General features: G+C 36.6%; 1 long non-coding RNA gene across 1 annotated transcript; it reads left to right on the top strand.

The window, feature by feature from the left end:
• The first annotated feature begins 489 nt into the window (after positions 1-489).
• Positions 490-9919, top strand: LOC134684178 (uncharacterized). The gene is made up of 5 exons (XR_010101193.1): positions 490-698; positions 1113-1164; positions 7603-7656; positions 8425-8492; positions 9679-9919. It is a non-coding gene; the product is annotated as an uncharacterized LOC134684178 (long non-coding RNA).
• The last annotated feature ends 1332 nt before the right edge of the window (positions 9920-11251 follow it).

Consider the following 11251-nt stretch of genomic DNA (forward strand, 5'->3'; position numbering starts at 1 on the left):
ATCTGTTTCTTTAAAGTTTTTAGATTTGGATGTTAAACTGTTTTTGTAAAGTTTTTAAATTCAGATGTTTAACTGTTTTTGTAAAGCTTTTAAAGGGGAATATTTAACTGTTTTTGTAAAGTTTTTAAATTCGAATGTTTAACTGTTTTTGTAAAGCTTTCAAATGGGGATGTTGAACATGGTGAAACTGTTTTTTGTAAACTTGTTAAATGGGGATGTTAATCTTGTTTTGGAAAAAAATAACTTGGATTTTAACTGATTTTTGTAAAAAAGTAAATTAATTTGGGATGTTTACATATAGTTTTTGTTTTTGTAAAGTTTTTTAATTACGAAGTTTAACTGTTTTTAGTAAAGCTTTTAAATCGGAATGTGTAACTGTTTTTGTATAGTTTTTAAATTGGAATGATTAAATATTTTTGTAAAGTTTTTAAATGGGGATAATTTAATGACTCTCAATGTTTGTAAATTACAAAATAGTAAATCGGATATTTTACTTTCATCAACATTTTAGTTGCCTTTTTTTTATTTAAAAAAAATAACAACTTGGCTGAATACCTTATGCCAAAGTCATAACAGAGAATTGAAACTGGTATATCGAAAGGAAGAGGCAGGTGTTTTGCAGTTGGCATTTACCTTTGTCTACATGCACTTTTAAGTCCAGATAGGCCACAGCTGAGCTGGCGAGCACAAGCAAACAGGTTAGTTTATAACATTTGACCTTTTTAGCACTTTCTTTCACGTTTAGAATTTTGCCCCTTTTTTTGTCGAGCCTGTGACAAAAAAGCAAGACAAATCAATCCTACTTTCTGTCATTGTCGTTGTAAAAGGTGGCGACATCCACCAATATTTACTCTGTGGTTAGTCTTTGAAATTTTGATAACTCTCTTAAAATATCCTGCTTTTCTACCAAACTTGGACAGAAGATTGATTATGATGATAAGATTGTATCCAGATATAAATTTTTATTACCATAACCTCATGGTACTTTGGTCAAAACTATATATTATTTTTTTTTCTCGAAATATTGAAATATTGGAAGATGTATATGTCTGTCTGACAGCATTGAGTTGTATACCGATAATACTGATACAAAATTGTTTTTACTTCTTTAGATTGCTCTTCCGAATCCTGAAGCCAGTATCAGGATGTCCTTCCACAGAAAAGGTAACCTGTAGATAAAATATATTCTCCAAGGTAAAAAATTGTTAAATTAATACAAGTCTTTTGGATTATTGTTGGTACAATACTAATTTACAATCACCACAAGGTAAAATACTAATAACTTAAATCTTCTACTGTATTCTTAATATGGTCCTAAAAATAGTACTGTCAGTATGATGACCACCATCTTTGTTTGTAGGATGAGTTTATTTTGGTCAGGCATTTTTTTTTTATTGTACATCAAAATTATAGCTATAGTGCTGAATTTCCGGTAGGACATGTGCTTTATGATGGTAAGCATTCATCTGTGCAAAAGACATTGGATGTTACCGATCTAGAAAACTTGCTAAAACTGGAGAATTCACCTCTGCTATAGCCAAATGAGTTAACCCTACCTTTTTAACAAAAGCTTTCTATAGGCAGATCCTATTTTTATAGACGAATCCAATAGAACTGAATTTCTAACTATTGTTGAGGAAAATCGGCAAAACTACCTTTTGAAATTTGTTTATAGAACCGTAGCTAATTTGCTTCTCCCCTTCACTACTTCACCTCTCTTAACTAGAAGATTGTCTAGGGTCCTTTTTACGGAAGGTATTAGACTGATACTATCGGTATCCAGGACTCTCCTCTTGACTAGAAGTTTGTTTAGGATCCTTTATAAGAAAGCATTAGACTGATAGTGTGAGATATAATCATCCTCACACCATCACTGTCTTAGACATCAATCTTCACAGACTGGGATGCTTTACACCCTTCCACTTCACCACTTTGGTTTTCTGCCATGTGATGAAACAGAAGATTTGAGTTTAGCAGTCCTCATGACTAGCAGATTGTCTAGGATCCTTCATATGGAAGGCATTAGACTGATAGTGTGAGATAAAACCGTCCCACACCATCAATGTCTTAGGCATCAATCTTCACAGACTGGGATGCTTTACTCCCTTGCACTTCATCACTTTGTTTTCTGTCATGTGATGAAGCAGAAGATTTGGATTCAACAGTCCTCATGACTAGAAGATTGTCTTTGATCCTCCATATAGAAGGCATTAGACTGATAGTGTGAGATTTAATCATCCTCACACCATCAGTGTCTTGGACATCAATCTTCACAGACTGGGATGCTTTACTCCATTCCACTTCATCACTTTGGTTTTCTGCCATGTGATGAAGCAGAAGATTTGGTTTGGGTTTAGCAGTCCTCATGACTAGAAGATTGTCAAGGATCCTCCATATGGAAGGCATAAGACTGATAGTGTGAGATATAATCATCCTCACACCATCAGTATCTTAGACATCAATCTTCACAGACTGGGATGCTTTACTCCCTTGCAGTTCATCACTTTGGTTTTCTGCCATGTGATGAAGCAGAAGATTTGGTTTGGGTTTAGCAGTCCTCATGACTAGAAGATTGTCAAGGATCCTCCATATGGAAGGCATAAGACTGATAGTGTGAGATATAATCATCCTCACACCATCAGTGTCTTAGACATCAATCTTCACAGACTGGGATGCTTTACTCCATTCCACTTCATCACTTTGGTTTTCTGCCATGTGATTAAAGCAGAAGATTTGGGTTCAGCAGTCCTCATGACTAGAAGATTGTCTAGGATCCTCCATATGGAAGGCATTAGACTGATAGTGTGAGATATAACCATCCTCACACCATCAGTATCCTTGACATCAACCTCTACAGACTGGGATGCTTTACTGCCTTGCACTTCATCACTTTGGTGGTTTTCTGCCATGTGATGAAGCAGAAGAATTGGGTTCAGCAGTCCTCATGACTAGAAGATTGTCTAGGATTCTCCATATGGAAGGCATTAGACTGATAGTGTGAGATATAATCATCCTCACACCATCAATGTCTTAGACATCAATCTTCACAGACTGGGTAGCTTTACTCCCTTCCACTTCATCACTTTGGTTTTTTGCCATGAGATGAAGCAGAAGATTTGGGTTCAGCAGTCCTAATGACTTGAAGATTGTCTAGGATCCTCCATATGGAAGGCATTAGACTGATAGTGTGAGATATAACCATCCTCACACCATCAGTGTCTTGGACATCAATCTTCACAGACTTGGATGCTTTTCTCCCTTCCACTTCGCCACTTTGGTTTTTTGCCATGTGATGAAGCAGAAGATTTGGGTTCAGCAGTCCTCATGACTAGAAGATTGTCTAGGATCCTCCATATGGAAGGCATTAGACTGATAGTGTGAGATATAACCATTCTAACACCATCAGTGTCTTAGACATCAATCTTCACAGACTGGGATGCTTTACTCCCTTCCACTTCATCACTTTGGTTTTCTGCCATGAGATGAAGCAGAAGATTTGGGTTCAGCAGTCCTCATGACTTGAAGATTGTCTAGGATCCTCCATATGTAAGGCATTAGACTGATGGTGTGAGATATAACCATCCTCACACCATCAGTATCCTTGACATCAACCTGTACAGACTGGGATGCTTTACTGCCTTGCACTTCATTACTTTGGTGGTTTTCTGCCATGTGATGAAGCAGAAGAATTGGGTTCAGCAGTCCCCATGACTAAAAGATTGTCTAGGATCCTCCATATGGAAGGCATTAGACTGATAGTGTGAGATATAATCATCCTCACACCATCAATGTCTTAGACATCAATCTTCACAGACTGGGATGCTTTACTCCCTTCCACTTCATCAGTTTGCTTTTCTACCATGTGATGAAACAGAAGATTTGGGTTCAGCAGTCCTCATGACTTGAAGATTGTCTAGGATCCTCCATATGGAAGGCATTAGACTGATAGTGTGAGATATAATCATCCTCACACCATCAATGTCTTAGACATCAATCTTCACAGACTGGGATGCTTTACTCCCTTCCACTTCGCCACTTTGGTTTTTTGCCATGAGATGAAGCAGAAGATTTGGGTTCAGTAGTCCTCATGACTTGAAGATTGTCTAGGATCCTCCATATGGAAGGCATTAGACTGATAGTGTGAGATATACCATCCTCACACCATCAGTGTCTTAGACATCAATCTTCACAGACTTGGATGCTTTTCTCCCTTCCACTTCGCCACTTTGGTTTTTTGCCATGTGATGAAGCAGAAGATTTGGGTTCAGTAGTCCTCATGACTAGAAGATTGTCTAGGATCCTCCATATGGAAGGCATTAGACTGATAGTGTGAGCTATAACCATTCTCACACCATCAGTGTCTTAGACATCAATCTTCACAGAGCGGGACGCTTTACTCCCTTCCACTTCATCACTTTGGTTTTCTGCCATGAGATGAAGCAGAAGATTTGGGTTCAGCAGTCCTCATGACTTGAAGATTGTCTAGGATCCTCCATATGGAAGGCATTAGACTGATAGTGTGAGATATAACCATCCTCACACCATCAGTATCCTTGACATCAACCTGTACAGACTGGGATGCTTTACTGCCTTGCACTTCATCACTTTGGTGGTTTTCTGTCATGTGATGAAGCAGAAGATTTGGGTTCAGCAGTCCTCATGACTAGAAGATTGTCTAGGATCCTCCATATGGAAGGCATTAGACTGATAGTGTGAGATATAATCATCCTCACACCATCAATGTCTTAGGCATCAATCTTCACAGACTGGGATGCTTTACTCCCTTCCACTTCATCACTTTGGTTTTCTGCCATGAGATGAAGCAGAAGATTTGAGTTCAGCAGTCCTCATGACTTGAAGATTGTCTAGGATCCTCTATATGGAAGGCATTAGACTGATAGTGTGAGATATAACCATCCTCACACCATCAGTGTCTTAGACATCAATCTTCACAGACTGGGATGCTTTACACCCTTCCACTTCATAACTTTGGTTTCTGCCATGTGATGAAGCCGAAGATTTGGGTTCAGAAGTCCTCTTGGTTTGAAGATTGTCTAGGATCCTCCATATGGAAGGCATTAGACTGATAGTGTGAGATATAATCATCCTCACACCATCAGTATCTTAGACATCAATCTTCACAGACTTGGATGCTTTACTCCCTTCCACTTCATCACTTTGCTTTTCTACCATGTGATGAAACAGAAGATTTGGGTTCAGCAGTCCTCATGACTTGAAGTTTGTCTAGGATACTCCATATGGAAGGCATTAGACTGATAGTGTGAGATATAATCATCCTCACACCATTAATGTCTTAGGCATCAATCTTCACAGACTGGGATGCTTTACTCCCTTCCACTTCATCACTTTGGTTTTCTGCCATGAGATGAAGCAGAAGATTTGAGTTCAGCAGTCCTCATGACTTGAAGATTGTCTAGGATCCTCTATATGGAAAGCATTAGACTGATAGTGTGAGATATAACCATCCTCACACCATCAGTGTCTTAGACATCAATCTTCACAGACTGGGATGCTTTACACCCTTCCACTTCATCACTTTGGTTTCTGCCATGTGATGAAGCCGAAGATTTGGGTTCAGAAGTCCTCTTGGTTTGAAGATTGTCTAGGATCCTCCATATGGAAGGCATTAGACTGATAGTGTGAGATATAACCATCCTCACACCATCAGTATCTTAGACATCAATCTTCACAGACTTGGATGCTTTACTCCCTTCCACTTCATCACTTTGCTTTTCTACCATGTGATGAAACAGAAGATTTGGGTTCAGCAGTCCTCATGACTTGAAGATTGTCTAGGATCCGCCATATGGAAGGCATTAGACTGATAGTGTGAGATATAATCATCCTCACACCATCAATGTCTTAGGCATCAATCTTCACAGACTGGGATGCTTTACTCCCTTCCACTTCATCACTTTGGTTTTCTGCCATGAGATGAAGCAGAAGATTTGAGTTCAGCAGTCCTCATGACTTGAAGATTGTCTAGGATCCTCTATATGGAAGGCATTAGACTGATAGTGTGAGATATAACCATCCTCACACCATCAGTGTCTTAGACATCAATCTTCACAGACTGGGATGCTTTACACCCTTCCACTTCATCACTTTGGTTTCTGCCATGTGATGAATCCGAAGATTTGGGTTCAGAAGTCCTCTTGGTTTGAAGATTGTCTAGGATCCTCCATATGGAAGGCATTAGACTGATAGTGTGAGATATAATCATCCTCACACCATCAGTATCTTAGACATCAATCTTCACAGACTTGGATGCTTTACTCCCTTCCACTTCATCACTTTGCTTTTCTACCATGTGATGAAACAGAAGATTTGGGTTCAGCAGTCCTCATGACTTGAAGATTGTCTAGGATACTCCATATGGAAGGCATTAGACTGATAGTGTGAGATATAATCATCCTCACACCATCAATGTCTTAGGCATCAATCTTCACAGACTGGGATGCTTTACTCCCTTCCACTTCATCACTTTGGTTTTCTGCCATGAGATGAAGCAGAAGATTTGAGGTCAGCAGTCCTCATGACTTGAAGATTGTCTAGGATCCTCTATATGGAAAGCATAAGACTGATAGTGTGAGATATAACCATCCTCACACCATCAGTGTCTTAGACATCAATCTTCACAGACTGGGATGCTTTACACCCTTCCACTTCATCACTTTGGTTTCTGCCATGTGATGAAGCCGAAGATTTGGGTTCAGAAGTCCTCTTGGTTTGAAGATTGTCTAGGATCCTCCATATGGAAGGCATTAGACTGATAGTGTGAGATATAATCATCCTCACACCATCAATGTCTTAGACATCAATTTTCAAAGACTGGGATGCTTTACTCCCTTCCACTTCGCCACTTTGGTTTTCTGTCATGTGAGGAAGCTGTATCTTGACTAGAAGATTGTCAAGGATCCTCCATATTGAAGGCCTAAGAATGATAGTGTGAGATATAACTATCCTCACACCATCAGTATGTTGGACATCAATCTTCACAATCTATCCATCACCACTATGGTTTTCTTTAATGGGTTGAAGCAGAAAATCTAAGGTCAGCTATCCTCTTGATGAGAATATTTTTTATAAATTTTCTTTTGGAAGGTATAAGACTGATAGTATGAGATATTATACACCTTCTTCCCATTCGCAATGTTGGTTCAGCTGAGCCAATTTGGCCTAGAAATTCAATTCCATTGGATATGTCTATGAGAATTAATCTAGCAAGAAAAGTTTTGTTAAGAGAGTAGGTTGACTTTCTCGTATGGGCATTAGCAGAAGTGAATCCTCCAATTTAAGCTTGTTTTTATCCCAGTGTTTTCTGATTTGTCATTTTTGAATTTTTTAGAACCATTTTTCAGGAATAAAATTTTATATCAGAAAAAGTAATCTGAGATAGGATTTTCCTTCAAATGGAAGTTTTAATTCAATGGAAGATAACTGAAAGAGCAAATAGTAAAACAAAATTGAGGTTGAAATTAATATAAAAAAAATGTTAGAAAACTAAATTTTAGGCTGCTGATTTAATAGATTTGTAAATATATATTTGTGTTCATTTAATTATTTTGTATGTTATTTCAGCGACAATGTTTTCATGAATGTGGACTTGGTCAAATACTGCATATATATTAGTAGGTATGTAATTCTTCTAGTGAAACACATTTTATTTTCGGAATAAAATAATTTAAAGGAAGTGTTCTAGTTTTTAAAGCTGAAAGAGGTGAGAAAACTTTTTTTCTTCATATTTTTATGACTTTGAAGTTTTTAAAGATTTGAAATAGATAGTTAAAGCTGCAAGGATTATAATTTAGTACACCAGACGTGCGTTTCGTTTACATAAGACTCATCAGTGAAGCTCATATCAAAATAGTTATAATGCCAAACAAGAATTAAGTTGAAGAGCATTAAGGATCCAAAATTCAGAAAAGTTGTGCCAAATATGTCTAAGGTATTCTATTCCTGGCTGGGATACGAAAATCCTTAGTTTTTCAAAAAATCAATGTTTTTGTAAACAGGAAATATATGAAAATAACAAATACAATTGACGTTCGTGTCAAAGTCAAGTAGATGTCATATTTTTTGTGTTTTTGAGATGATGTCAAACTGTGTTCCCTTCATCTCCTAGCAAATTTTCTATGACTTGTATGCAGACTTTGGCAAAAAACTGAATCAAATTCCTACAAAAATACAATTGTTCCTTAATCCATGGGAATCTTTACCCACAAAAATCCTGAATAAATTGAAAATGTTACCCACAAAAATATAATTGTCCATCAATCCATGATAATTGTTACCAACAAAAAATACAAATGTTCCTCAATCCAAAGTTAAAGGAATCTGTAATGATATTTGAACACTGATTTTTTTAACAAATTTCGAATGACTTATCATTTTACTTTTTAGGCCAGCATTTATTATAATTTGTCAGTATGGATTGATGTTTTAAATAGCCATTGGAGTTGACTTTTAAGGTAAGAAAGAGTATTGTAATAATATCACCTTGTGATTGCAACACCTGGAACCATTTGATAGACAGCTCTCATACTTGTTACGATAGTTTGCCATGGTGTGAGGTTGATTTCCATTTTGATCCAACCATTTTTACAGGAATTTAACCATAAATGTCTATTGTACCACAATTACACATTCTCTTGACTGTTTTGTTTAAACTGGTTTATTTATAGTGGGTTGGGAAACAATTAGGTATTACAACTTATATGAATTCCTTTCCACTTTACGAGTGCAAGTGTTGTCTTCTACCAGCATACTAGCCTGCTATTTTTCGAAATCTATAAGGGTTTTACGTGCAAGAGATTGTGCTCTCTTTTAACACAGGTCAGCCATTTATCGTCCTTTTCCGACGGACTATCATTGTTTCCCAAAACCATACTTACTAAACGTGCGACTGTTAAGGGAGAGCCGAAAATACAGTCACTGAAGTTTTCTACCCGGAACTGTTATCGATACACCAACCTCATGCCTTGGCAAAATTTATAGGTCATAAGTGAGAAACATATATTGACACAGAGATATTGAATAATGATACAAATAATAAACTAAGCTATTGATTGAACCAGTCTTGTATTTCTATCTTTCATTAAGAAAAAAATTAAACCTTAACTGTTTTTTGGCCGTGCCATGATGAAATATCCAAACCATCCCCGAGCAGGGCGCTTTCACCTTATTCGTGGGAAAGTGAGTTATGGATGTTTTGGAACTTCGATTATCAAAGAAGTTGTTTATAAAAACCACAACTACAATGTAACAATTGTTTTACATTAACAGCTAACCAGCCTATAGGATATTTTTTTATCAAATGCTGCTGTAGTGCGTTTGACACCTTCCTTTGAAGTATATTATATTTTTAGAACTTAAACAAACCATAGGTTTGTTGTAAAGTAATCATGTTTGTTGTGATAAACTTACTTTTTAATTTTTCGTCCTCTCAACAAATACTTTTTATTTCTGAGGACACCCATGCTTTGCAAATTTTAAGGGGGCGCTATCCTGCCACAATCCCGCCTAAATCTGCGAAAAAAACCTATTTGATATCAACTGCCATATTCCTGACTGGGTACAGGACATTTTAGGAAATAGACAATCATTCCACTTGCTTTATATGCCAGAAAAATTGAAAGTGTCTTAATTCTTTTTCAGCCTACCATTACCATGATAACTGTGACTGCATATCAGAATTGGAATTAATTTTGTCTTATCTTAATGTTAACATACAGTTAGCCTACCGTGCATGTTTTCATTCAAAGGACACAGCTTTCAATAAAGTTCATCACATTGAGCTAGCACTTGATAACAACTGTTGTGCTATTCTTGGTATGTGAGACTTATCTGCTGCATTTGAAGTTATTGACCAGCTGATTCTGATTGAACATCTTGAATACTTCTACCGAATATCTGTTATGCCATTTCATTGACAAGATTTTACTGAAGCAACTGAACATAAATTATCACAAAACTCTCTATTAAGATTACCACAAGGCTCTCTATTAGGATAACCACAAGGCTCTCAATTAGGATCACCACAAGTCTCTCAATTAGGATTACCACAAGGCTCTCAATTAGGATTACCACAAGGCTCTCAATTAGGATTACCACAAGGCTCTCATTAGGATTACAACAAGGCATTGTATGAGGATAACCACAAGGCTCTCTATTAAGATTACCACAAGGCTCTCTATTAGGATTACCACAAGGCTCTCAATTAGGATTACCACAAGGCTCTCAATTAGGATTACCACAAGGCTCTCAATTAAGATTATCACAAGGTTCTCAATAAGGATTACCATAAGGCTCTCTATTAGGATTACCACAAGGCTCTCAATTAGGATTACCACAAGGCTCTCTATTAAGATTACCACAAGGCTCTCTATTAAGATTACCACAGCTCTCAATTAAGATTACAACAAGGCTCTGTATGAGGATTACCACAAGGCTGGTTTGACAGATATAATTGCATAGATGAGTTCAAATTAGATATGCTTACAGTAAATCAAGACAAAACTGAACATATTGTTTTTGCTCCTAAGGATCTAAAAATGGACATATTAGATTTCTGGCTTGTTTTCATTGAATCTTCAGTGTGTAATGTTCAATTTGTTAATAGGTATATATGTATTTTTATATAGTTGTAATGATTATACATTCTGTAATTTTATGTAGTTTTATTGTATCAACCTTTTTATTTTATCTGATGTGACATATTTTAGTTTATTAATTTACAAGATTATTCAACATTTCATGGAAAAGTGTGATTTGAAAATAGCCTCGTCCCCTCAGACAACCATTTCAATTTTTTAATTGATATTTTGAAATCTAGTCTAAATATTAGTTAAAGGAACCTGCAAGATAAGATTTTCCTTTGTTTAATTTGTAATGATCAGTTAAAGAGGATAACTTTTGTTTATTTGTGCAGCTTCATCTTCTATCCAAAACTTCCTCCTGAACATGCATGCAATATATGACACTGGACGTAAAGCAACCAACAATCAATCAATCCAAAGTCCAATACAATATAATCTGAAAATGATTCATGTATGAAGGGTTGGGTTTTGATAAATCACAGAATAAAATGATTTATAAGAACAAGAGTTTAGGGATTGCTGCAGTGATTTGATACGATAGACATAATTTGGTTTCTATGGCACCTTCATCAGAATTAAAACTACAGAGGTATACTAAAGCCTGAAGAAAAAATTAGTATTTTACAATGTCA

The sequence above is a fragment of the Mytilus trossulus genome, chromosome 9 (assembly GCF_036588685.1).
Source record: "Mytilus trossulus isolate FHL-02 chromosome 9, PNRI_Mtr1.1.1.hap1, whole genome shotgun sequence".
NCBI lineage: Eukaryota > Metazoa > Mollusca > Bivalvia > Mytilida > Mytilidae > Mytilus > Mytilus trossulus.